General features: G+C 37.8%; 1 protein-coding gene and 1 long non-coding RNA gene across 14 annotated transcripts in view; one reads left to right on the top strand and one right to left on the bottom strand.

Annotated features, from left to right (window-relative positions):
- Window positions 1-25,297, bottom strand: part of LOC129761894 (cytoplasmic polyadenylation element-binding protein 2) — a 693,641-nt gene that overhangs the window by 561,063 nt on the left and 107,281 nt on the right. The window lies entirely within an intron of this gene.
- Window positions 25,170-25,297, top strand: part of LOC129761895 (uncharacterized) — a 96,601-nt gene continuing 96,473 nt past the window's right edge. For all 5 annotated transcript variants that reach the window (XR_008740497.1, XR_008740496.1, XR_008740498.1 and 2 more), the window contains exons 1-2: window positions 25,170-25,190; window positions 25,253-25,292. This is a non-coding gene — a long non-coding RNA (uncharacterized LOC129761895). The remainder of the gene's footprint in view (window positions 25,191-25,252; window positions 25,293-25,297) is intronic.

Here is a 25,297-nt window from a genome sequence, read left to right as displayed (position 1 = left end):
CTCCTGTAGGGGTGTTATGGTAATCATTCAATACTTTTTGGATGTCTTTTATTTTTGTTAAAAACATTGGTGGATTGTAAATAATAATTTCTATTGAATACACTTGAGTATTCGCTAATATTTTAAAGTTTTCAATTGATATCATTTTAAATATTTCGTCTTTTGTCGACAGCGCTAATTTCTTTTGGTTCATTTTAATCATTGTTCCTTCTATTTTCAGAAGTGCAGATTCTAATGTCTGACTTCCATGTAAAATTTGTTGATGCACTTGGGCAATAATTTTATTGTTTTTCTTTAAATAAAATATCATTCCATATTTGTCGACGCGTGTTTCGAGTTTAATTAATTTCTTCGTTTCTGATGGATTATTTGTCATGTACGTAGAGAAGTGATCAGTTTCTCGTGGTACAGAAATTTGATTATCAGATGTTTTCATATTTGAATTATTTTTCGAATTACGAGTCATCGCTCTTGTGCTTACTCCTAATATATTTAAATTTTTTAATTCATCAGAGGAGGTTACTATTCTTGATAAAGCATCTGCTCCTACATTTGATTTTCCTGCTATGTATTCAATTGTAAAGTCATATTCTTCTAAATCAAGACGCATTCTAGTTAATTTTGAAGTTGGATTTTTCATACCGAATAAGAAAACTAACGGTCTATGATCCGTTTGTACTAAAAATTTTCTACCGTACAGGTAAGGTTTGAAGTAATTAATAGCCCAATGTATGGCTGTTAATTCTTTTAGAATCACTGGTTTATTCTTTTCACCAGGTGTAAAAGTTTTGCTTGCAAAAGCTATTGGTAAATTTCCATGTTGTGTTTGTTGAGACAATACAGCTCCACAACCTATATCTGAAGCATCTGTTGTTAATATAAATTGCTTCGTAAAATCTGGATATTGTAATAATCTTGGTGACATTAATGAATTTCTTAGGGTGTTGAATGCATTTTGACAACTATTGGTCCATATAAATTGTGAATTTTTCTTCAATAGTTGATTAAGGGGATTTGCTATTAATGCAAAATTTGGTACGAATTTACGATAATAATTACAAAATGCAACGAATCTTCTAACTTCGTCTGCATTTTTAGGAACTGGATAATTTTGAATAGTTGAAAATTTGGAATCATCTGGTAACATGCCATATTCTGTTATTTTATGACCTAGAAAGGTAACTTCAGTGCTAAAAAATTTGCATTTCTGCGCATTTAGCTTCAAATTGTAATATCTTAATCTTTCAAAAACTTGATTTAGATTTGAAATATGATGGTTTACAGAACATCCTACGACTATAATATCGTCGATGTAAATGAAAGCTAATTCTGGGGTTAAACCAGCCATTGCAATTGTCATCATACGTTGAAAACTGTTTGGACTTATATTCAATCCAAACGGTAATCTTGTATATTGATAATGTCCGTTTTGTGTTGAAAATGCCGTAAATTTTCTAGACTCATTGTCCAAAGGTATTTGATGAAAACCTGACATGAGATCTAATGTTGAAAAATATTTTGCTCTGCCAAGTTGATCTAAAATATCGTCAATTCTTGGTAGAGGAAATTTGTCTGCTAAAATTTTTTTATTTAGTTGTCTAAAATCAACGACTAAACGCCATTTTTTGTCATTATTTTGGGATTTTTTCGGTACTAGAAGTATAGGAGAGTTGTATGGTGAAACTGAAGGTTCCACTATATTACTCTCTAACATTTTGTTTACCTGTTGATTAATTTCGGTTTGTTGCGCATGAATCGTCTTGTAATTAGGAATATATACAGGAACTTTATCACTTAGAACAATGTTCTGTGAATAGAAATTGTTTTGAGTAACATCCTCCTCTGGAAGACAAAATATGTCTTGATAATCATTAATTAATTTTTTAAATTTATCTTTAGCATATGGAGGAATTTTGTCCGTGTTTATGCTTTTAAAAATCTCTTCGGATCTCTTATTATTAATATTTTTGGTATTTACATTAAGAATAGAATAATCGTTTAAAATACTTAATGTAGGCTTAAATTTAGAATAATGTATGTACAAAGGTTTATTCGTAGTATTTACAAATTTTACATAAGGCTTTAAAGGTGAAATTATAGTGTTACCACAGAAAACTCCTGGGTAAATTTCTTCTGAATGGACTACCATATCCTCTCTAATGTTTAAATATGGTATCCTTCTGATAACTTCACTACGACTTGGTAGCATGAAGCCTTCATTTAAGTTGTCTTCTATTGGTACTGAAATTTGTATATTGGCTATATTAAATGTAAGTAGCCAATGTTCATAATCTATTAAACATTTATAATTTATTAAAAAATCTCGACCTAGAATACCATCAGCCGTAATTGGTAAGTCTGCGGTAACTAGGTGAAAATCGTGATTTAAAGTTAATGTATTATTAAAGCATAAAGATGTATTTGTTAAACCTAATGTTTCTACACTATTTTCCGTAATGCCGGTTAATTTAATCTTATTGTTAATATTTACATGTTGATTTGGGAGAATATTTCGTGCTTTGAACAACGAAATATCTGCACCGGTGTCAATGATCAAGTTGCATATTTTATTTCCAGTCATGTGCACTTTGACTTGGATAAAATTTGATGCATTTAAATTTAATGTCAAAATCGGTATGCCTGTCCGTAACAATTGTTCAGTTAGTCGACATCTGTTAGCAATTGTTACTGGTTGGCTAAAAAATAATCGGTATTTGCTTGATTGTTCCCATTATTTGCAATATTGTTGTTGAACGGTACCATAGCTTGGCAAGTATTATCTGATTCGTTTTGTGGGTGAAATCCATTATTGTTTGCATGATTATTCAGTCGAGGAATGTCTTGCTGATTTACTACGTACATTCTCGCTGGTACATTATTTCTATTGAAATTTCTGTTAACGTTTCTGTTTTGATTTTGATTGAAATTTCGTTGAAAAGGGTATTGTTGTAAATTTTGATTGAAATTTGGTTGTTGTCGGGAATTTTGGATTGAATTTCTATTAGTAGGATACTGATGGTTAATGGGATATTGTCGGTTGAGGTTTCTATTGAGGTTATTTGGATATCTTGCTTGATATCTTCCATGGAAATAATTTCTTTGATTATTTCTTTCATAAACCATAGGGTTTCTGTAATTGAAATTTCGGTTTGTGTTATAATGATTTGGTTGTCTAGCCTTAATCGACTGCAGTACGACTGCGTTTGAATCAGTATTGTCCTTTTCATTTTCTACCATTACGTTGATGGCCTCTTGTAAATTGTCGAATTTGCCAATTTTCAGCATCATTTTGGTCTCTCTGTTGGGTGTTTCTTTGATAAGTGTTTTGATCGCTACCTTTTGAGACATTTTCCTTGCGACTGTGTCGGGAATTTGTTCTCTTATATAGGTATCTTTGAGCTTATCTGTCAATTCATCGAGTTGTTTAGTGAATTTCTCGATTTCATTTGTCGATTTGAGTCTCAAATTCATCAGATTAGCTAAGGCTATGTCTGAATTTGATTTCTCTTCGCAATTTGTTTGGATTTTTGCGACTATTTCGTCATAATCCGTTGGAGATATTGAGAATAAATTTCTCGCTTTTCCAGTTAATTTTGTTAGTATAATTTGAATTGCGGCTGCTTTGCTTTCGATTGGAACTATGGTCTTTGCCAAGTTCACCGCGTCTATAAATGATTTAACACCACTTGCGTTTCCGTCATAAGTGGGTATCAGCGTTGCTAATTCAGCGGCTGTTTTAATATTAAGAGCCATGTTGGATACTTTGTGTATTTTAATATACCAAATTAAAATTTTTGTCAATATTTTAAATTTAATTTTTCTTTGTTTTAAATTAATTTCACTTTTCACTCTCAATAGTGAATCGTCAGTGCTTAATTTATAGGGTTTTAGTAAACCACTTGATTTACCAAGTGTCTCTGGTTCACTATCGTATTCCCTTTGTATTACTTCTGATTCATCTAAAATTTTGATGGCCTTCTGATATATTTGTTTCAGTGCACCATAAGTTTCAACTTCGTCATTCCAGACTGAAGCTCCAAGTCTATACTCGAAAGATTTTAGTATTGTTCGATATTTGGCTAAGTTTTCTTGTAACTGTTGCCTTTTGACTTCAATATTATGTAAAGTTCTTGGTCTGTTTTTATTTTTGTTCAAATTCTGATATCCCTTTTTCAGATATGATTCAATTTCTTTGAGTTGTTCCATTTAGGAAGACTCATTTTTATTCATAAATTCTCAGAATTTTATCTTTTCGGACTAATGGTAAGAACAAATTTGCGAAAAAATATATATATTATTTTATTGATTATTTTTCATTTGCCTTCTATTCCTTTTTGCTTCGGCCAATCTTTGTCGTCTTCTCTCTTTCTGGCCGGGAAGTTTTAGCCACGTAATCGGATCACATCCGGGTAATTCATCTATTCTGTCTAGTAATTCTTCATACGATTCGAGTTTAGTATTTTCTCCAAATACTACTATATCAGGTGCGAAAGCTCCTTCGCCCTTTCCTTTGCTTACATCGGCTAATAATTTCAGAAAATCTTCAAAATCGTCTTTAATCATTTTTATAAGATTTTTGAAGTAGAGGTAAAAAAAAATAATATATAATTTTCGTTATATTATTTTCTTATGATATTATTTCTTTGCTGTAATTTTTGTATATTAAGTTATTCTATTAGCGGCCATTCATATATAGTCTAAAGCTTTAGGCAATTGATGCCATAGTTTGTGCCGACTGTGCAGCTTTCAGTGCTTCTTTACGTACACACTGCTTATAATTCTTGTATAGTTTAATGAAAGCAAATATTAATAAAATCGCAAGTATAATCCATAATAATAACTCTTGCGTTTCGTGGAATAAAGTGTGTTGTTCCACGTGGTTTAGGATATTTACTTGTGGGTCTCCTGTATTTTGAATAGTTTTCTTGTCAAACAGGCCCATTTCTACTTTCTCGAAGCATATTCAATTAATTACATGCATTGTTTTTCATTATGCATTATACATTATAGTCATTGGTAAATGTATCGAAATTTATTGTTTCTATACCGAATATATTATTATCAAAACTCATTATTTGGAAATAATTTTTATAAATACTTTGTAACCGAGGGTATGTAATTCGAACACTTCATAAAGAAACATATAATCATTCTAGCCTATGCGTTCAGTTCGATAAGTGCTGTACGTTTTATTTTGATATACATCAGTTTCAATTGCTTACTTCATATCGTCGGTTTCATTCCAGATTTAGCTCCTTCTGCTCTCTGTTGGTCCCGCCTGTCAGTTCCTTATTGCTGACAATGGTCTCGCCTTCCGATGTTCCTGCTTCTGTTCATTTATCTTCGCGTTACACTTTCCGCTGCTGCTCTTGCTGTTTCTCCTTATTAAGGTTAACTTTTCATTTTATTCACATGGGAAAATAAGTTGTCTCTGTTGATTTTCTCCCAGCACTTTTGGTTTGATCTTCATTGAAATTATTTTCGTAAGGAGTTTTTTTTTTTTATTTTGTTTCCCTCCTATTCAGTGTCAGTATTTATATTACACCGCTTTTCTGGCACTTTTCCGATCACATTGTTTGTAACACTTTTTGAATTTCTCCCAGCACTATTTGTTTAGATTTCGCTATTGTTCCAATGTTTGCTGTTCGAATTATCACTCGCCTGTTGGCACGACACTTAATATTCACTATTTAAGCTTGTCCAGTTGTCCATAATAAATATATATTTCATATATATTTTTTTTTTCAGTCTGCGCTAAAGTTGATTACACAAACTTCGGGGATTTTTCTCCCTTTCCTTAACTTTTCTTCTCATACTTTTATTTTGGCTTTTCCATTGAGCTGTGGCGGTAATTGCACTCAAGTTTACCACTCGCCATGTAATTATATAGTTTATATTGTAATGCCAATAATATTGTTCACATCACCAATATTGTTCATCACACGCGGCCTTGTACTTATTTTCAATATTCTTCACATAAATCACTTCCGAAGATTGCAGGTTTAATTTCACGGTCGCCATGTCTTATATTTGCTTTATACTTTTATTCAAAAAGGGTTTTATTCATTTCTCGTCACTCCACGCGTGCATCCGCGTCGAGTGTCATACAAGAACTGTCTTAATGCTAGTTACATGTGTCTTAAGCTAACTTAGCCAACAGTTTGTGGAGAGTTTCATTGGGAGGAGCCAAGTCGATTTCAAAGGGGAATAGCCAATCAATCGAATGCAGTGTTCGATGTGAATGGTGTCAAGAAATAAAATTGCTTACTGCGCTCATAAGCGCGCATATCGATTTCATGGGAAATCGTAAAGTGTCACGACGACTTTGTGTACGGTCGCGTATTTAATCAGAATAGAACTGGGTTTGTTTTGGTTTCAGGTTTATTGCCTTTAGCTGCGCGCGACATGATGTAAGGGTGCATTCATATCGCCCGCGCATGTTGGCATGGACGAATGTGGGAGAAAAACAATTAACGAAATAATGCAGTTGCGCTTGAGGAATGTTTCGTGGGAATTCGTAAATTGAAGTGACCACGCATGAGTCATTTATTTTGAAACAATCAACTGCTTATGAGGAGAAGGATAATTTGTATATTGGGAGTTTTAAGATGGACTTTGGAACGGGGTTTGAAATCATACTACAAAAGGTATTTTTGCTATAATCGCTATAATATAGTCCTTGACAGTGTTTTGTTTAGTTAAGTCGTTCGTGAGTTATAGTGTCGCAAATATGGAGCAAAATAAAGAGAAAATCCGACATATTTTACAGTACTACTATGACAAAGGCAAAAATGCATCTCAAGCTGCCAATAAAATTTGTGCAGTTTATGGACCCGATACAGTTTCCATTTCCACCGCACAACGATGGTTTCAACGTTTTCGTTCTGGTGTAGAGGTCGTCGAAGATGCGCCACGCTCCGGAAGGCCTGTCGTCGAAAATTGCGACAAAATCACTGAATTAGCCGAGAAAGACCGGCATAGTAGCAGCCGTAGCATCGGCCAAGAGCTGGGGATAAGTCATCAAACCGTTATTAACCATTTGAAAAAGCTTGGATTCACAAAGAAGCTCGATGTATGGGTGCCACACACGTTGACGCAAAAAAACACCTTTAACCATATCGACGCATGTGAATCGCTGATGAATCGCAACAAAATCGACCCGTTTCTGAAGCGGATGGTGACTGGCGATGAAAAGTGGGTCACTTACGACAACGTGAAGCGCAAACGGTCATGGTCGAAGCCCGCTGAAGCGGCTTAGACGGTGGCCAAGCCCTCATTAACGGCCAGGAAGGTTCTGCTGTGTGTTTGGTGGGATTGTCAAGGAATAATCTATTATGAGCTGCTTCCCTATGGCCAAACGCTCAATTCGGACCTGTACTGCCAACAACTGGACCGCTTGAAGGTAGCACTCATGAAGAAGAGGCCATCTTTGATAAACAGAGGCCGCATTGTCTTCCATCAGGACAACGCCAGGCCACACACTTCTTTGGTGACGCGCCAGAAGCTCCGGGAGCTCGGATGGGAGGTTCTTTTGCATCCGCCGTATAGTCCGGACCTTGCACCAAGTGACTACCACTTGACTAGTCAGAAGTTAGCCACAATCGTAAGCTGGAAAAAAAGTTATAGTATGTGAACAAGTAATATTGTAGCTGCGAAGGGATTTTTCTAGCGTAATTTTTAAAACTAACGAAACTATTTGAAGTATTGATCTCTTCAACTCTTAGTCTGCCGTCCTCCTATTTCATCGAAAAAGATAATGCCAAGTATCACAAAGGGTTCATGATTAATGGAATTTACACGTTGTGTCTCCAAACCGCAAATAATATTATGAAATAATTCTATATTTTAGTCCATTTGAGAAGTATGTGTATTTGGCCGATTTTCACTAACACTCCTTCAATACCGCCGATGAGTGTAATAAAAGTGTGTGATCAAGTGAAACATACTTTCCAGTCGCATGGTGAAAAATTTGTGAATAAATCTATCACTTGAGCTGCAATTTGATAGTCATGAGAACTAGCCGGGGAATGCGTCCATTGCATTATTTAAAAATAGTCTATAAATTTCTGAATTCAAATCTGAATCTTCGGAAAATAAACCCGAATGGATGCGGTGTGAATAAAGTTGATATTCTATCCATACTCCATACACACTCAAACACACATTCTCCACGGGAAGTGCAATTGTCTGTTCGAGAGAGCTTCCCTGTGCGAGTCAAACGCTAGATAAAACATGGAAACCGAATCAGGTAAACCGCACATCTGTATGCATACTTGATTCCAGGACTCAGACACCGCACGAAAATTAGAAAAGCTTTTAAAATGTTTGCTTCCATAATCACTCATCCCCGGCCGGTTTCCGTCCGCCCACTTCCGACTCCCGCGACGGAATGCCATCGCTGGTTTTCTCTTCAGTTTCCTCCAGCCAGCCGCTGCCGCTTCTCTAATAAATCGTTTGTTCTGGGCTACTATTTTTACCCGTACGAAACATACTAACACAGTGCCTGACCCACTTTCCAAGTTTTGCAATCGGAGAAATATTGTTTACATCATACGCTTTTTCTACACAGCCCAAGCGCCACGATGCCACCCATCTGCCAGCGGCCACCCCATTCTACAGCAGCAAGGCAGCTTCCTTTTCCGGCGCTCTTAACTGCTGCTGCAGTTGTTGTTTTCCCCTAAAGCCTTCCAGTAGTTGTTTTCCGCCGGCATTCACTCACCCACTCACTTACTCACTCGCTCATTCATTCGTTCATCCCTGGTTGAATTGTATGGAAGAATGATGGCGATAGCGGTGACGTTCTATTTTTAATGAGAAATTTGCGCTCGAGTAAAATCGATCTATATCGCTGGAAACTTTCTATCCATAAGGCATCGGCATCGTCCTTGCAAAGTAATAAAAAGGTAACGGAAATTGAGCCCTTCGTACGCAATTATTGCCGCGCGTTGACAGCCTCACTCACATTGGTGAGATAATACCGCCCAGCCATTTTTTTTTCTCTCGCGCGAATCATCCCCCAAAGGGGTTGATTTTAATTAAACCATTCCGGTTCACCGGTGAGTTGAAAGGCCCTTGCACGATTCACCAATAAATTGTATGATTTCTATCGCTTCCCCCACGCTTCCACGATCTCGCAACGAAGTCTGAAAGATAAAAATCTCCGGGTGAAAAAAATTAATTGTTCCATCTATATTTTTCCGCCGTTACGCCTCGGATGGGAAACGTGTCGACCCCACTCGCGCCGTGTCCGAATTGCTGCCGAGTGGACTTACGGGGAATTGATTTTGTTTTCGCCTGACCCCCACTCGGCTCAGCATCCCAACCGACCTGATGACGGGGACGATGAAGATGACGACGACGCCGATAAAGACGTCGCGTCGTCTTGGGGTTTGGAATGCAGACTCGATTCCGTTTGATCCTTTGTTTTATTTGTATATGTTTTTACTCTCTCTCCCACACTTTCGGCTGGCAGCTTTATAGGAAGTTTTCCGACAGCATTTTAATGAGGGAGAAGATTGTTTTATTCGGGGGAGGAGAAATATCTACGGGATGGCTGGCGAAGGCTGAATTGAATGTACGTATGGGAAGCGTGATGTGTCTCTTCAGCAGGAATTTGAGTAATATTTGGAGAACTGTTTTTAAAAATTATAAAAAGCAACAGTCAAGAGGATATATGACAGGATCCTTGGAATATATTTCAACAAAATGTTTGATGAAATTGTCGTGATGGAATTAAAGCATTTATATATTTTGTCATTTATATCCCGGGAATTTGTAATTCTAAATCTTCCCGCTGAACATTTTTTGAGTTGGTACTACTGTCCTTATGGAAATTTTGAGCGCGATCTGTTATTTAGTGTTTTGGGAATGGCAGCATGACTAGTGCCAAAAGAGCTCAATTTCCCTGGAAAATTTCATCAAGTGGCTGAAGACATGTTTGAACGGTCCAATTTTAATTCTATGTTCATTACAACGAGAAATTACTGGCGACGAGACAGAGACATGCAACCTAGTTAACAATCATCCACATTGACCGCTGCAAACGCGTCGAAACTTTAAAAAAAACACGTCAAATTCAATCAAAGTGAGGGTAATATCCAATTTTCCACCACTCGATCGCACATTCCGACCGGAATGGCGTGAATGTGTTTATAATGGCCATGCTTAAGAAAATTGCTCCGATGGGATTCGAGCTCCGTTTGTTTGGATTATCGAGCAGCATCGTACTGCCATCTAGCACGGCTAACTGGAACCTAATTATAGAGCAGTTAAAACTGGTACTGAACTTGTATGATACGGAAGCTCGGCAAAGTCATATTCAACTGAGGATAGTCAGCGTACTATGAAGAAAGTCGCCTTCATTGGAATTGAGTGTTGACTTTTTGCAGCAGCTTACCCGTCAACATGACTCAAAAGACGTCGGGCTTTTAGTTGCTATTTCACTCAACGACTCGACTATCGCATTTCATTCTTTCCCGTCAAATGGCCTCCAATGTATGTTGAAGTGACTCCCCCAAAATTAATTCGTTTCTCCCTCTCATGTATCACGTATGCATGTATCGATGTTTGAGTTCAACGTGGTTTTACATACGCTCCAGGTGAGCTAGATTGTTTTGTATCGTACACGAAGATTACTCACACGTATAAAATAGCGTGCAGTGTGTGTGCGCTATTTTGCACGATATTTACTAATGCTAACGCTAGGACCTTTATAGCATACTGTCTAAGTTCGTTGGATTGAGTTCACGGTGGGTAGACAATAAACCATGAATTAATGTTGTAACTACTTTTTGTGCATCAAAAATACATTTTTGGTTTCACTTCATATGGACATAAAAATAAGATTGTTTACGCGGGTAATCAGATGTCAGTGGGAGTAGAAGTGTGGGTTGAGGTCAGGTTGAATGAAGAGGCAGATTTGTATTCATTAGTCACGTCAATTAGTCGTCTTCGCTCTCAACGCTCGTCAATTCACATTATGTTGACGGCGAATGCTCGAAGTAGTCCTAGTCGAAACGAAGCTGTAGAGAGATGAGTCGATTTTCATTTTTCATCTTTGAAAATTTCGAGTCCTGTACGGAAGAGGTGCAGGATACCCTAGGGCCTGCTGCCATCTATCAGGCGGTAGAGATAATTTGCCTCCCTAAATGGAAATTCTCACCAAGCGTCGACATTGTATTGTATTTTTGATCTAATATGATGTACTGTTGAACGGTTTCCCACAGCATGTAGTACGGTTTTAGCGGTAAAACATTGATTTTAATTATACGTTTATGCGACTCACGAATAACATCGGTCTGATATGCATATATGATGTCGACTAGCGATGTTATCGATGATTGTTATACCTGTTATACCGAATTAGGACTTGATATATTCCGATGGATAAAGTGGCATTTTCCGCATTTAATATGATTTTTTATATTCATGATGTCTACTTTGATCGCCATTATGTATTATTGTAATTCTGTCACCCTTTATGAGCGCCTTGGAATATGCAAAGTTATACTGTTTAATATTTTCTGTGTGATTTTGTGATGATAATCATCTTCAGAGCCCAATCGGAGAAGTTTTGGCGCTTCATATGGTCAAGTGACTTCCCACTAAAAACATTAAATCGGAATACATTCAAGGCGTGTTATTTGCCTCAAAAAATCTCAACTAAGTATTAATAAATGACGCTAGTTAATGCATACTTGAGACAGCAAAAGATCCACAGAGAACGTTAACGCCATTCAAGAAGGTCTCATATAAATTTGTATCAAATTACAATCGTATAAAATATCAATCAAAGGATGCATCATGTGTATCTGAAATCGTATAAAATGCAAAAACACGATTTTCTATATCATTAATGGATTAAGTCGTATATCGGCATGACTACAGCGATAATCAGTATTATACAGGGTTGGGGAAAAAGAAATGTCGTATTTCTGATCGAAATTTGACACTTTATTTAACATACTTAAAATTATCCAATTTAATTCAAATATGCGCCGTTTTGTTCGCAAACTTGTTGCCATTTAGAAGGCAACTTCATTGGATGATTTCAACGATTTTATCGGTTTCCACGACGATTGGCCTACCAGTACGGGGTGTATCTTCGACAGCCACTACACCAGAACGAAATCGATCAAACCAACGCTGTACCGCGCGAATCGTTACAGTATCGGGTCCATAAACTACACGATTTTTTTCGGCCGCCTTCGTTGCAGTTTTACCTCGTAGGTAGTAAAAACGTAAAATATGACGAATTTCTTGCTTGGTGGACTTCATCTTTGACGCGCTATAACTTGAGACTGAAAAGGGCAATTACAACACTGTCGAAACGACACTTGTAGCACAGATTGTCATCTTTAAATAGCCGTATAGTATGACCCGATGCGATAAGTACAACACAAGATATGTTTAAGTGTTGCCATATATTGACAATATACGACATTTCTTTTTCCCCAACCCAATATATGCACATTATATGAATTTTACATAGCGTTGTCGAGTCAAATTGCATATCAGTGTAAAAAAGCATCGTATATCGTTATATACGGCGTTATACGCGTATAAAATATGGCATATACGTATATCGTATACGAACATCGTATATATGCATATTTTTTTTCGATTCATTTATTTGTAAGGCTCAATCGCATAAGCTTTGCGGAGCCCCTAATTCAAGGTTTGTTTATACAAAGTTTCAACATCTAGCGAGTAGTTGTTGGACATAAGTTTACTCATTACACGAATGAAGTCACGACTTACCTCCAAACCTTTGAACCACGCTCTCGAAGAAACCTTTGGAATAATTGAATATAACCACCGCCCAAGACTTCCAGTGTCCCAATCGGTTTGCCAACTCAAGAGGGAACTCTGACGCAGTAATTGGAACACTTTGTTTGCAGGCGGTGCAAAAATCTCATAAGATTTTTTTTTTTTGAAGAAAACTTTCTATTGTAATGTAAAGCCTCAGTAAAAATGTCGGAAATGTTGTACTCGCCGAGTCTGTTGTAAATAATAGTCTGGAATACGTGTTTCAAGTAATTAATAATATGGTGTGAAAAATTTCATTTGAATTTTAACATTTTCAAACTGGCTTCGTGGCTATCGAGTTTGGGACCCAAATTGAAAGTCGGCACTGACAACTGAGCTGAAGAGCTGTTCATAAAGAACAGCTCATTTAGATGAGCTGATATGATCAGAGCTGTTCATCATGATGAGCTGATTTGCACACCTCTAGAACTGACACTATCCGAGAAAATGAAGTAATGGTCTGCAGGCTTGTTGGAGATCATCCCCAATGCGAAGTCGATTGCTGCCAGTTCAGCAACATAAACGGAACAAGGTTCCTGCAGTTTACGGAAGGCGCTCGAATTTTCATTGAAAACACCGAAGCCAGTGGATCCATTGAGGCGAGACCCATCAGTGAAATATCTTTTCATGCAATTGACTTTTTGGTACTTTCGGTTAAAAATACGGGGAATGAAAGTTGGTCGAAGCTGATCTGAAATCCCAAGTATTGCTTGTTTCATCGACAGATCGTATTCAATTGAGGAACTATATATGCATCATATATCATCCAAATGTGTCTTGGATGTATGTATATCGCCTCCAATTATGGCTATTCATACAATTTGATTAATAACTTTGCGAACATTAAATCGTATAACTTTGCATTTTCAATGTCGTATATAAAATGGGTAATACGATCCCACTTTATCATCATATATAATGTCAACGCAGTATATATTGTGTATATCTAATATCGTATGAAATGCGAAAAACACGATTTTATTTATCACTATAGTCGTAATTCGGTATAGCAAAAATCGTTTTTATGATAAACACTATCGTCAAATCGATATAGACGACACATCATATATAAATATCAAGCAGATGCAGTGCGCGAGTCACATAAACATATAATTCAAATCGAGATAGACGCATGTAATGTGTCGATATCTGCTGTTGATTTCCATTTAGGGAGGCAAATTATCCCAGCAACTGGTAGATGGAAGCAGGCCCGACGGCAATTTGCATCTGCATCTTTTCCGTATCATATGTACGAGGTTAACCGCTCAAGAATTATATTTTAGACGCTCAATAATCCAATCAACCGAGTTTAAATCCCATCGTAGCAATTTTCTCAACCATCACCATAACTCATTTTTAACACTCATATTCCCCCTCTCACTAATTAAGTGATTCCTATTTCTACATACATAAATGTTCTCATGTACACAAATGGCGATTTGTGAGGCTAAACATTCTCCATCATTTGTTTTTTCTATGTCCATACTAAATCGTATATACGTATTACAATAGTCATATTAGGTACACAATTAATGTGTATATTAACCCAAAATTATTCGCAAGCATTTGCCATTTATGTATATCGCCTCCTCTTTTGCAATTTTAGGCACATCATATACCACCCGAAATATGGCGCTTGTTAAGCTGTATATACGATTGTTATACGATTTAAAGTTTGCTGTGTGTTCTTGAGTCAATTTGATCTTGTGAAGATGTATTTTCGCAAAATACGCCACAATGAGGTTCAGGATATGCCCAATTCTTGAGAACGCCGTGCAATTGGATGATTTGGGTCATTTCGGATATACGGCTGACGCGATATTTTCGTTCCTTCGTGCAGGAAGGCTTCTCGTTGGCCCAAGAACATCCAACAGCGTGAATGTAGCCTCAAATTTGGTCACTAAATTTTACGCAGTCTGCCGGCTGGAACGATAATTACGGCCAATAGTTGCAGTAAGCGTTCTTAGAATTGCAACCACCGACTCCGTATTTCGGTAGTAATTATTAACAACTATTAAGCATTGCTCGTTCGTGTACTTCGCCATGATGAAAATGTTGATTTTGACTAACGTTTTGACATTGACAGATCAGAACATTTAAATGTTCTAAGGATTCGTTCACACGAAAACACAAAACTATCAAGACACTCGTGGAAGATCCTTTATTTGACAGAATGTATGCAATCTCTCAAATGCTTCCAACGGTTCTTCAATGCACAATGATGCAGTATCGTGAAAAGTTGGCTAATATCTAAACTACTATCAGCCACAAATTGTCTCGAGAATAATTGTGTCACCGGATGGAACCACCCAAAACGCCACCAGGACACGTCCACTTCATCTAGCTGTATTGGAAATACGGTGAAATCAAACATTGATTTTAGCGAAGCAGTCGCAGAAGAACGCGTCCGGTTGGACCGGATCAACGATTGGCAGAATCCCTAACTGGTGACTCGCCCCTCTTGAAGCCTTCCATCTGAAAGAACTTGTCGGCAGTGGTTTTTGCCGAAGCGGAGCAGAAATTTTAATGAAAACATAAAATCAATACACGGACTCTCCCAACCGATGGTTCCGAAGTTCGTTGCTGCTGCTTGATTTGATGTGGTTAGTCACTTGGGTTTAAGGTCCGGGACGGGGAAGGAACTAATATCTCGTAGAGAAGCCATCGGTAATTGCTAGCTTCGATCGATGAAGCTCATCACTAAGTCAGGCAATCAGCACAAATCGGTACCTTGATGTCACAGTTTTAATGAATGGTGTGTGTTTATTCTTCTTTTCCATTTTTATATGAAACTATTCTTGACAGATTTGTGCCATATGACGTTGGACAGGACAGCTCACAAATGCTCGGTTCCCGACCTCGATGGCGATCAGACGGTGCTCATTAAACCCGGGTCGAAATCGAATAAAAATATCAGCTGCCCAATTTAGCGAGCACTAAAACCAACCTCCCGGTACACCACCCGGGATAACATGACGCTGGGGAACGAGAGGCGCACTAATCTTCCAAATGTGATTGAATTGATTATGGAATTTTAATGGTTTTATGATTTTCTCCGTAAACAGACAGACACATGGGAAGCGAATGGCGGGTGGCATTTGGCTCGTTTTAGCCGTTCCATTCTCGGCGGAAAGAACGGAAGGATCGAGGCCGGGAGGGAAGATTCTGTCCCGTGCCGGTGGGCGTCCGGTATGAGAGCCCCAGAGAGAAAGACCGTATCGGAGGCACACAGCCAGCCAACAGTAGCAGCAATTGGATTGAGCAGCGAATTGAAACGTTCATAATTTATGAGATCGGAATGCTGTCGGCCGGAGCCTGAGCCTTTTCCGAGGGGACCTAAAATTGTGCTACTTCGGGAGCTGCTTGGTGCTCCGAGCGCACATGAGAATGGTTCCATTCGTGATAGTGCTATTTTCCAAATGAGATTGGCAGCTTATTTATGGACAGTTTAACCGGTCAAAATCACTGAACGTTTGGCACATGAGAGGCTTTGTTGTTTCCCAGGACGAGGGGGAGGCCGTGCAAGGAGTCGGGCTGTTATTCGAGAATTTTCTCCGCTGGGAAATAGCACCGAACAGAAACAACGATTGTGTATGAAAGTCACGAAAATAGCATTGCAGGGAATTGTTTATTTTGGATCTTGCTGTTTGTTGATGCTATGTCGTCTCCTGCTGTCTCGCATGTATGTTTTTTTGCGGGGGGACATTTCGAAGGAGAGAAGTTGTTTTCTTCTGCACATACGAAGCGTGATTGATGGATGATACGGGGTGGTCAGTTCCAAACATTAAAAAAAAAATACAAATTCAAACTATCTGGTCAGTTGTGGCTAAGCAATGAGGTTTGGATGTGAAGTCGGGAAAAAAACATCAATTTCGAGTGGAAATTTATCTTCCGAGGTGGTGATGATGATGGTGCTATTAAAATTTATTGCACAAGTTCGTTTCAATGGAAATAACCGTCTTCATAACTGTTCGTCGCAAACTTTACTGCCGCCAGACTTGGTCGAATTACATAGTAAAACACAATGTTGTTCACTGAAAACCTCAAGCAAAACGCCAAGCAACAACTTCAGTTATATAGACAGCAAGTATAATCTTACATATAAATCCCGTATGTACTCGTATAAATCATCATCACAATGGTACAGATCTGTTGGCATCGTCGTTGTGTTTGTCACCGTTCAAATCAGAATGATAAGGCGAGGAAAATTAGGAAAAATATTAAAGGAAAAAAACGTATGCTGTTTGAAATATACGTTGGCCTTAGAGCTAAACCTTACTAGATCTCTTGTATCCCTATTTCTACAATGACCGATCAAATTCCTACTTATAAAATTTGTATTTTGATATAAAATGAGATTTAACACAAGATAAGTTTGTATTCACTAAGCTTTATCTAAATTCATGCATTTTTAGAATCTCTTCGCTTACACATTTTAGTATTTTAAATTAACAAACATTTGTTAGGTTCATAATTTTAATTTGTTAGGTTCATAATTTAAAAATAAAAATACTTGATTAGTTTTCGAGTTATGCAGAGATTTGTGTTTCATTTGTATGGTAAAGAGGGGGGTGGAGTGTCTAACCACCGTGAAAACAATTATTGTGCCCTAAAACCTTCATATACCTAATTTATCTTCGATTTCTTGATTAATTCTCGAGTAATGCAGAAATTTGTCTTTCATTTGTATGGCAGCCCCCTCTCCCCTCAGAGAGACAGGAGGAGGGTCTATTCACCATAGAAACGTTTTGTGTCCCCTAAAACCTTCGCATGCAAAACTTGGCATTTTCTTGATTAGTTTTCGAGATATGCAGAAATTTGTCTTTCATTTGTATGGCAGCTCCCCCTTAGAGAGGAGGATGGAGTGTCTAACCACCTTGAAAACATTTATTGCGCTCTAAAACCTCGATATACCTAATTTTTCGTTTGCTTGATTAATTCTCGAGTAATGCAGAAATTTGTGTTTCATTTGTATGACAGTCCCCCTCTAGAGAGAGGGGGGGGGGGTGGAGTGTCGGGCAGGTTTACCTTAAGGAGTGCCTACAGAAGCGCTTACTACCACTATTGAAGCAGCACGAGGGCCCGACCATCTTCTGGCCGGATCTCGCTTCGTGCCACTATTCAAAGGACGTGTTGGAGTGGTACGAAGCCAACGGGGTCACCTTCGTGCCAAAGGAAATGAACCCGCCCAACGCGCCGGAGCTTCGCCCAATAGAGAAATTTTGGGCGATTATGAAGCAGGCCCTCCGGAAGAACCCAAATATTGTCAAATCGGAGGCAGACTTCAAGAGAAAATGGATTTCTGTTCAAAAAAAACTACAACCTGACGTTGTACAGAACCTTATGGACGGGGTAAAGAGGAAGGTGCGAGCATACGGGCTTGGGCTCGAAGTATGAATAAAAAGAAAATGCCAAAAGTTGTTTAATAGTTTATATTTTACTGTCTAAAATTTTCAAAAGGATCGGTCTACTGGGCGAATTTCTACAGCGTTTTTTCCGTGATGAAATTTGATGTGACACACCCTTTATGTGAGAACCAGGGCTGCATTTTAGAGACTGTTTCGAAAGATATCACACGAGGAAAAATGTTTACACATAATCTTTATATGAAAGTAAAACATTGAAAATACATGTTTAGTAAATACTCATTTACAAAGTTTTTTTTTACACTTACAGTTTACAAAAAAAAAAATAATCATGTTCAACTTTCATAATCTCACAAGTTATGAATATACTGCATATAATCTCACAAAGTCAGACATCACTGGTTTTTCAAGTAAAAATAATTACGACCAGTACGATAACCATGTTCAAATTCAATACGACCGCGAAAGGTTAAAGAAAACATGAAAAGTTCTTGTTAGAAAAACTTCTTCCCTGTAAAAGTGCCCATCTTCCGATGTATGATGTATGACGATGTTGAGACTTGTTGATTTTTTTTTGAGAATTCAAAAAACATAGTTTTTTGAGAAAAATGAATTTTAATTTAAAAGAAAAGTTTTTTCATAAATGGTTATAAAAAATCAAGAAAAAAAATTGGCCCTTTCCAAAAGATAGTCTAATTGAATATTTCAAGTATGAAAGTTGCTTAAATGATCAATCTATTTACACCCACAGCGTTTCGCCGCTATCCGAGATGGTGCTGCCAACTCCGAAGACGAATTTGCTATCAAATTCGTCAATTTCACCAGAGTCACTGTAGTTTCCAATTCAATCGAATGTAGGGAAATAATTGATGTTTCACAAATTACTGTAAAATCTAATTTCGGAAAATGTTCGGATATTTTAACTGTAATAACTTTCGTAATGACAAATCGATGTGATTTAATGACGCAAAAAATGCACTAGTTAAACTGTTCAATTCGCGACAACGAAGGTGCAGTGTTCACATGCACAATTATGTGAATCAATAATCTCTCTATCACAGCAGCAGAACCGAAGCGAGAATAAAATCGTTAAAATTTGAATGAACATTATTTTTGGATATTATTTGATTGCTAAAGATACCTAGTCTTGACTCTTACTTAATCATGTTTCTATAAACTAAATAGAAAACGTATCAAATGATACGGGAAGGTTAAATTTCATTCGAGATTTTTTTTCCAGAGAAAATGTTTATTTACAAGTGGCATTTTTAAATAAATATTACGAATGAAAATGATTTATAGATTTCACACATTTTTCTTCATAGAAACAAACAAATTTTGGTTATTTTAGCGATACCATGATGATATTTTCAAGGATCACAGTGTCAGTGTAGATAATCGCTCACGAGGACTAGAATTAATACTGCAGTTTGACCCATTTATCCACTTATAATGGAAATAGGTCAGAATAAAAAAATGGGTACCAAATCGATTGATAAGAATTTTTAATTTGAGGAAAATCATATACAGGTAAACTTCGATATAACGTACCCTCGTTATAGCGTACCCTCGATATAACGTCACTCGATATAACGTACATTTTACCTCGATATAACGTACACATGATCAAAGTCTAAAAAACATTTTTTTAAATTTTTTTTTTCTGAAAGAACAATAGATTATCTGTATTTTGATACTAAAGCTTGTGTTGTAACTTCAACCAATCCCGAAATACTACTGTTTTGTGATTCCGGATTCTAAATGAATCAAACTTCAATCAACAGAACGAAGGGAAACATCATGAGAAAAGTTGGCTTCGTCTTCCTATTGATTCATCAACCTTACTCAAACAGCAACACAATAAACTAATATGAGCTACGTTTCAGAGTTCTTTATTATGCTTCGATATAACGTACATTTCGATACAACGTACAATTTTGAAAGTAAAATGTACGTTATATCGAAGTTACCCTGTATCAATTTTAGCAATCAAGAAAATAATATATATCACGAAACTAACTATCGAACAATTGAAAACTCTCAACCTTTATCCTGACGGAAATACCCAGTTCTGACTGATCGGAATTGACGACACAAGCGGCAGCTCATGTACTTACAATTATTGCAATTATTCTCATTCCCTGATGATTTCACGAGACTTTTGCATCGATCGATCTGAGCAGTCCGTAACAACTCATTACAATGAATAAAATAATATATTATATGGAACTTACTATCAAACAATAGAAAAATCTCCAAATGGAAATTACGCATTCTGATCGGTCGATTCTCGAAAGCAAGCTATTCTCTCACATCAACTCTCTCAGTATAGTTCTATGTTACAACGATAAAAGAGGTTCAGTGGCTGAGAGCAGACAAACGACCGCAAAGAGTTATTATATCTTTCGATGATGACATTGTTGTATCGAGTAATCAACACATTTCACAGTTTACATAACTTTCAATATCCATAACTAAAACAGTCCTCTACAAGCACACAAGGTGTGAAAATGCCCCCGTCAGGAAGGATTTCACACGACGCTCGGTTGCCTTGCTTGCCCCTCCATTTCCACCCGGTTCCCATTCACCTCTCCACCCGACGATCCAGGATCATTTGATGTCTCAACCAACATTCCACCCCGATAGGAGAGCACCACACGGCAGGAACCCCGTCGTCATCGTCTCGGCAGCGAGTATTCTGGTCTTTCGCTGCCACTGAAATTAAGAGACGCTCAGTACGGAATGCATTATTTGCGGGTGTTTACTGTGAGGCCCAACCCACCGCCACCAACTCCCACGGACAGAGAGAGCGGTCCCAAGTCGCGTCGTCGTATGGCAGTTAAATTTGTGAAACCAAACAGCGAGCGAAAAGTACCCACCGACCTGAACAAAACTTTAAGTTAGATTGTATGTTTTATATGGGGTCGGCGCACTAAAAGGTGTACGGAGGCAAACCGGCCTGGAGGCCGGGAACAAACTGAAATATTCGGCATTCATAATTCACCGGCGGAGTCCGACCGAGAACCGGAAGTGCCAAATAGAAACATGAAGGCTGAATAATGGAGCGCATACACACACACGTACAGTGGTGTGCTTTTGGTCGTCCCTTCTGGGTGGATCACGGCATTGTGCCGCTTTGGAAAGTAAGTTTTATGAGCAAAAATTTGTGTTAGTTTTCGAGAATTCAAGAATGGGGAAAAACTCTGAAAAGAAAGATAAACCCCAAACAAATGGAAATCTATCACAGCAGGGGTGAGTGTGTAGAGTCTTCCGAGAGCCTTTAATCGAAACCACCCCTTCAAGTATTGCCCACCGGCTTAGTCGAGCTCTAACTCTTTGGTGTTCAGTGGTGCAGAGTGCGTCGGAAACAGTTCAATGGTTAGTTCAATGCCATCGTGCCGTTCAGCCTCGAGCAAACTGTAAACAAAAGCACACACTCCTTCAAGATGTGCTCCAGGAGACACTTTACTCCTGCACTCTCCTAGTGCAGCACTGGGAGTGCCCTTTTGTTGCTTTTGGCACTTCTGGGTACTATTCTTGGCTGGCGAAATAAAGAAGGAAACAGTATGTGAGTGAGTGAGTGAGTGAGTGTATGAACTGAGAGTGGTTCCACCGGTATCACCACCGAAGGACCACAAGCAAACTGATAGCACCAGTAATGGTGCTAGTAACAAACAAATGTGGTTCTGGTGCTGGTGCTGGAGCCCCCTCTCGAGAACTGCAAACACACAAAAAACTGGGATGCGAAATGGTAACAGTATCTTCGCTTTCGTTCATCTTGATGCCCGAGATCTACACTGGAGAAAAGCGAAGCAGGAAGGGAGAGTTCCCCCTGGGGACCAGGATACCGCAAAAAACAATGGAGATTCTTGCAGCTTTAGCCCGTAATGATGCTGCCTTCCGAATTCCAGCTGGTAGTATTGTGGTATACGAGTGCCAACTCTGGTCACTCCTGGGCTGTGGTTGACGCTGCCAGTGCTGCCGTCAATTGAATTCGATCCGGTCGGAGGGTTCAATCGGTGCCGGGTGATGAAACACCATAGGGGTATAATTGAGAAGTCGAATCAATATTCAGACTCCAGAGTTAACTTCAAATTCAAATGAGATTTATTGGTTTTGAGGCGAGCATGTTAATTACTGCATTCTTTTCTTGTTGTTTTTTTTTTTGTGATTTCGATGTTCGGATAGATAAAGTTGAAATTAAATCTCGATTCATTCGGTTTTCAACCTTAGAGATAACACAAACAACATGTCCGACTATAATGGAAATATATTCATAACAACTAATTAAGTGAGGCACTGTGTGACAGTGGCTTTTTCAGGTCTCAACAGAAGCATTTTCTAAAATTAGTACACGTCACATCCAATTTTATCAATCCTTTTTGGAAGTATGATCCCTTCACCATACTACTGCAAATGTGAAATTTGTTTCTTTTTTGTCTAGGGTTTATGGTTCTCAAAAAACTGAAAATTTACACTCAAGTCTCAAACTTTACACTCAAGTCTCAAACACTTGTAAATAAAGTCCGATTGAGCTGAAATTTTGTATAGTGTATTTTTTCGAGGGAATCAACATTTTACAGGAAGTATCTTTTGAAAATTCGAATGTCACTTTTTCCCATGCATTCATTGGCACATTAGAGTCATAATATGCAACAAAGCAAAAATCAAAAATTAACATTTTCTCTTTAAAATATGTTTAAATAATCCTAGCAGCAGGAATTGTCTTTCCAATGGAAATCCGTTTTCCTCAGCTCTAGTAATAACATTTCCGATTTCCACATACGGCTTTTTCATTTGAAACACAATTTTCGGATGCTTCATCTTCATCAACCTATAGGGAGGCGATCTAGTGTAGTGGTAACATCCATACCTCTCACGCTAGGGGTCATGAGTTCAATTCTCGCTCCCGACATTCTTCCAAAAAATGGAAGTAACAGTGACGAACCAGCCAAAAGTGTTGAAAGTCACTATAATACAGGAAAAAATTTCATCTACCTAGTTTCAAAACTGATGAAGCATTTGCACCCTTGGCAGTCGAAAATTAATTTTCATCATCGTAGAAATATGTTTTTGGGTGCAAAACTATGTTGACTATGCCATCGTAGATCAGGGCCTCAGACTCCTCATCCTCGTCGTGTACGGTATTGGCCTGGTCAATCAATTTCTGCAGAATCGAAAGTATGCGTTCTTTTACAACCGACAACGAGATATCAGCATAATAACATAATATTTTGGTCCATGAGCTGTAACAAGGCGATAAATTTTTTTTTTCGATTTTCAAAACATTACCCCTCCCACAGGGAGCGCCAGACAATTTCTGGCTACGATACTGCAGTATACAAATAAATCAGTGCAAATCATAGTTATTTTGCGTTTACCGAGCAATTTTGTTTTATGATTCGACTACCCGGATGATTCGACCATCGAGTGCGACCTATTCAAACAAATGATTACTAATTCAACGGTAGTCCTACATCAACCTTGCGGTTATATCATAGATCACCCATTTCTTTGCCGTAGATGTGAAGCTAACGAGTCAGGTTGAGACTGCTGTCCCATCCACATCCGCTCCGAAACGACTTTTGTTGTGGATAAGGGTACATTTAGTTGGTCCATTGAGGAAATTTCAGCTGCTGTCGTGATCAGTGCAGAAAAAATCAGAATTCATTCATTCCAATTCGAACGAACAATTACCATCAGTCATGCTTGAAAACACTACTCTTCACACGAATATCGAGGGCTCATGAGCTGATTCGACGATGCCCAATGAGATACAGTGAGTACGGTGAAGCAGTAGGCAAAGTATACTTGAATTGATAAACAATATATGGTGTCGTCATTATTTGCATTCAATATGGAATGTATATGGAAGAAACAAAACAATGTTTAAATAACTCACGGTTTAATGATGTTATGAGCAAAATTGCTCATGATCTCTCGTAATTGATTGTTTTTAATAGATAATAATTGTAGAGTGACTGTTTTCCATCATTTAAGGGGTAAAAAGGTTCAGAGAAAAGTTATATTCTTAGTTCTTTGAAATAGCAGCATTTTCAATTAAATGTTGCTTAATTGTACATTTTATTCTCAAATCACATACACTGACACTGTGAGCCTTGAAAATATCGTCAAGTTATCGCAAAAATAATGTTTTTTTTTTGTTTGAAAGAGACACACAAAAATATCACTTTTATTCATCTTCTTCGACATGATTCTACAAATATCCACTGCACAATGTCGCATTATACTCATATTCAGCGGGAATTCAAATAAAATATATATCTTACTGAAAATAGCTGAAAAGTTTTACATGTATGTGAAAGACAATTGAATGTTAACACAAATATTAACGTCACGATTCGAGATGTAGCTATTGCAACGCATGCTATCACGCACACTACGCTCGCAAACTCTACCATCTGCTCCATCTCTAATTCCTGCTCATGGGACGATGCCCATTTAAACGGATCTTTTCTCACTGTACCCCTTCCATTCGATTGAAAAACCGCACCTTCATTCAAGCCGCTCGTCATTTTCATCATTCAAGATTTCCTTTTGTCCCTATCAATTGATGTAGTAACCGATCAATTGACACCCGACAAAGCTTTGTTTTTTCAGAAATAAACACAGAAACAGCTGGTTTGAGAGAAGGTTTGGCGTCGAACGCTTCATGCATTACTGTGAGAGTGTGACGCTAACACATGAGTGAGGGGAGATTAGAAAATACTCTCTTATCGCCTGCTTTGTACATGCTTTGCCTACACTGGAGTAAAAGTTTAGTAAATGCAGTTATCATATCTTTAGTAGTCAAAACATTGATAAAATACACAATTTTTTTTGTATATATTACCAAAATCTTGTAAAATCAATGTCAAATGCAATGAACATCCCTACTAGAGCTTCGAACATTTTACTTCATACCATTAGTAACCTTGTTTTTTCATCATACCTAGCAACTGTCATGTGCGCACTTTGTAATCGCCATTTTTGTTTTGAAAACGGAGCGATCCGGAGGTAAGCATTTTGCTCTTGTTTTAAATTTACTTGTAAATATCTCTTTTGCGTTTCTCGTTTAGTTTATTACCCTACCAAATATAATTAAACTTCAATTCGGAAGTGAG

Source organism: Toxorhynchites rutilus, chromosome 1 (assembly GCF_029784135.1).
Source record: "Toxorhynchites rutilus septentrionalis strain SRP chromosome 1, ASM2978413v1, whole genome shotgun sequence".
Lineage (NCBI taxonomy): Eukaryota > Metazoa > Arthropoda > Insecta > Diptera > Culicidae > Toxorhynchites > Toxorhynchites rutilus.
The sequence above is the reverse complement of the archived record's forward strand: the minus strand, read 5'-3'. Positions and strand labels throughout refer to the sequence as shown.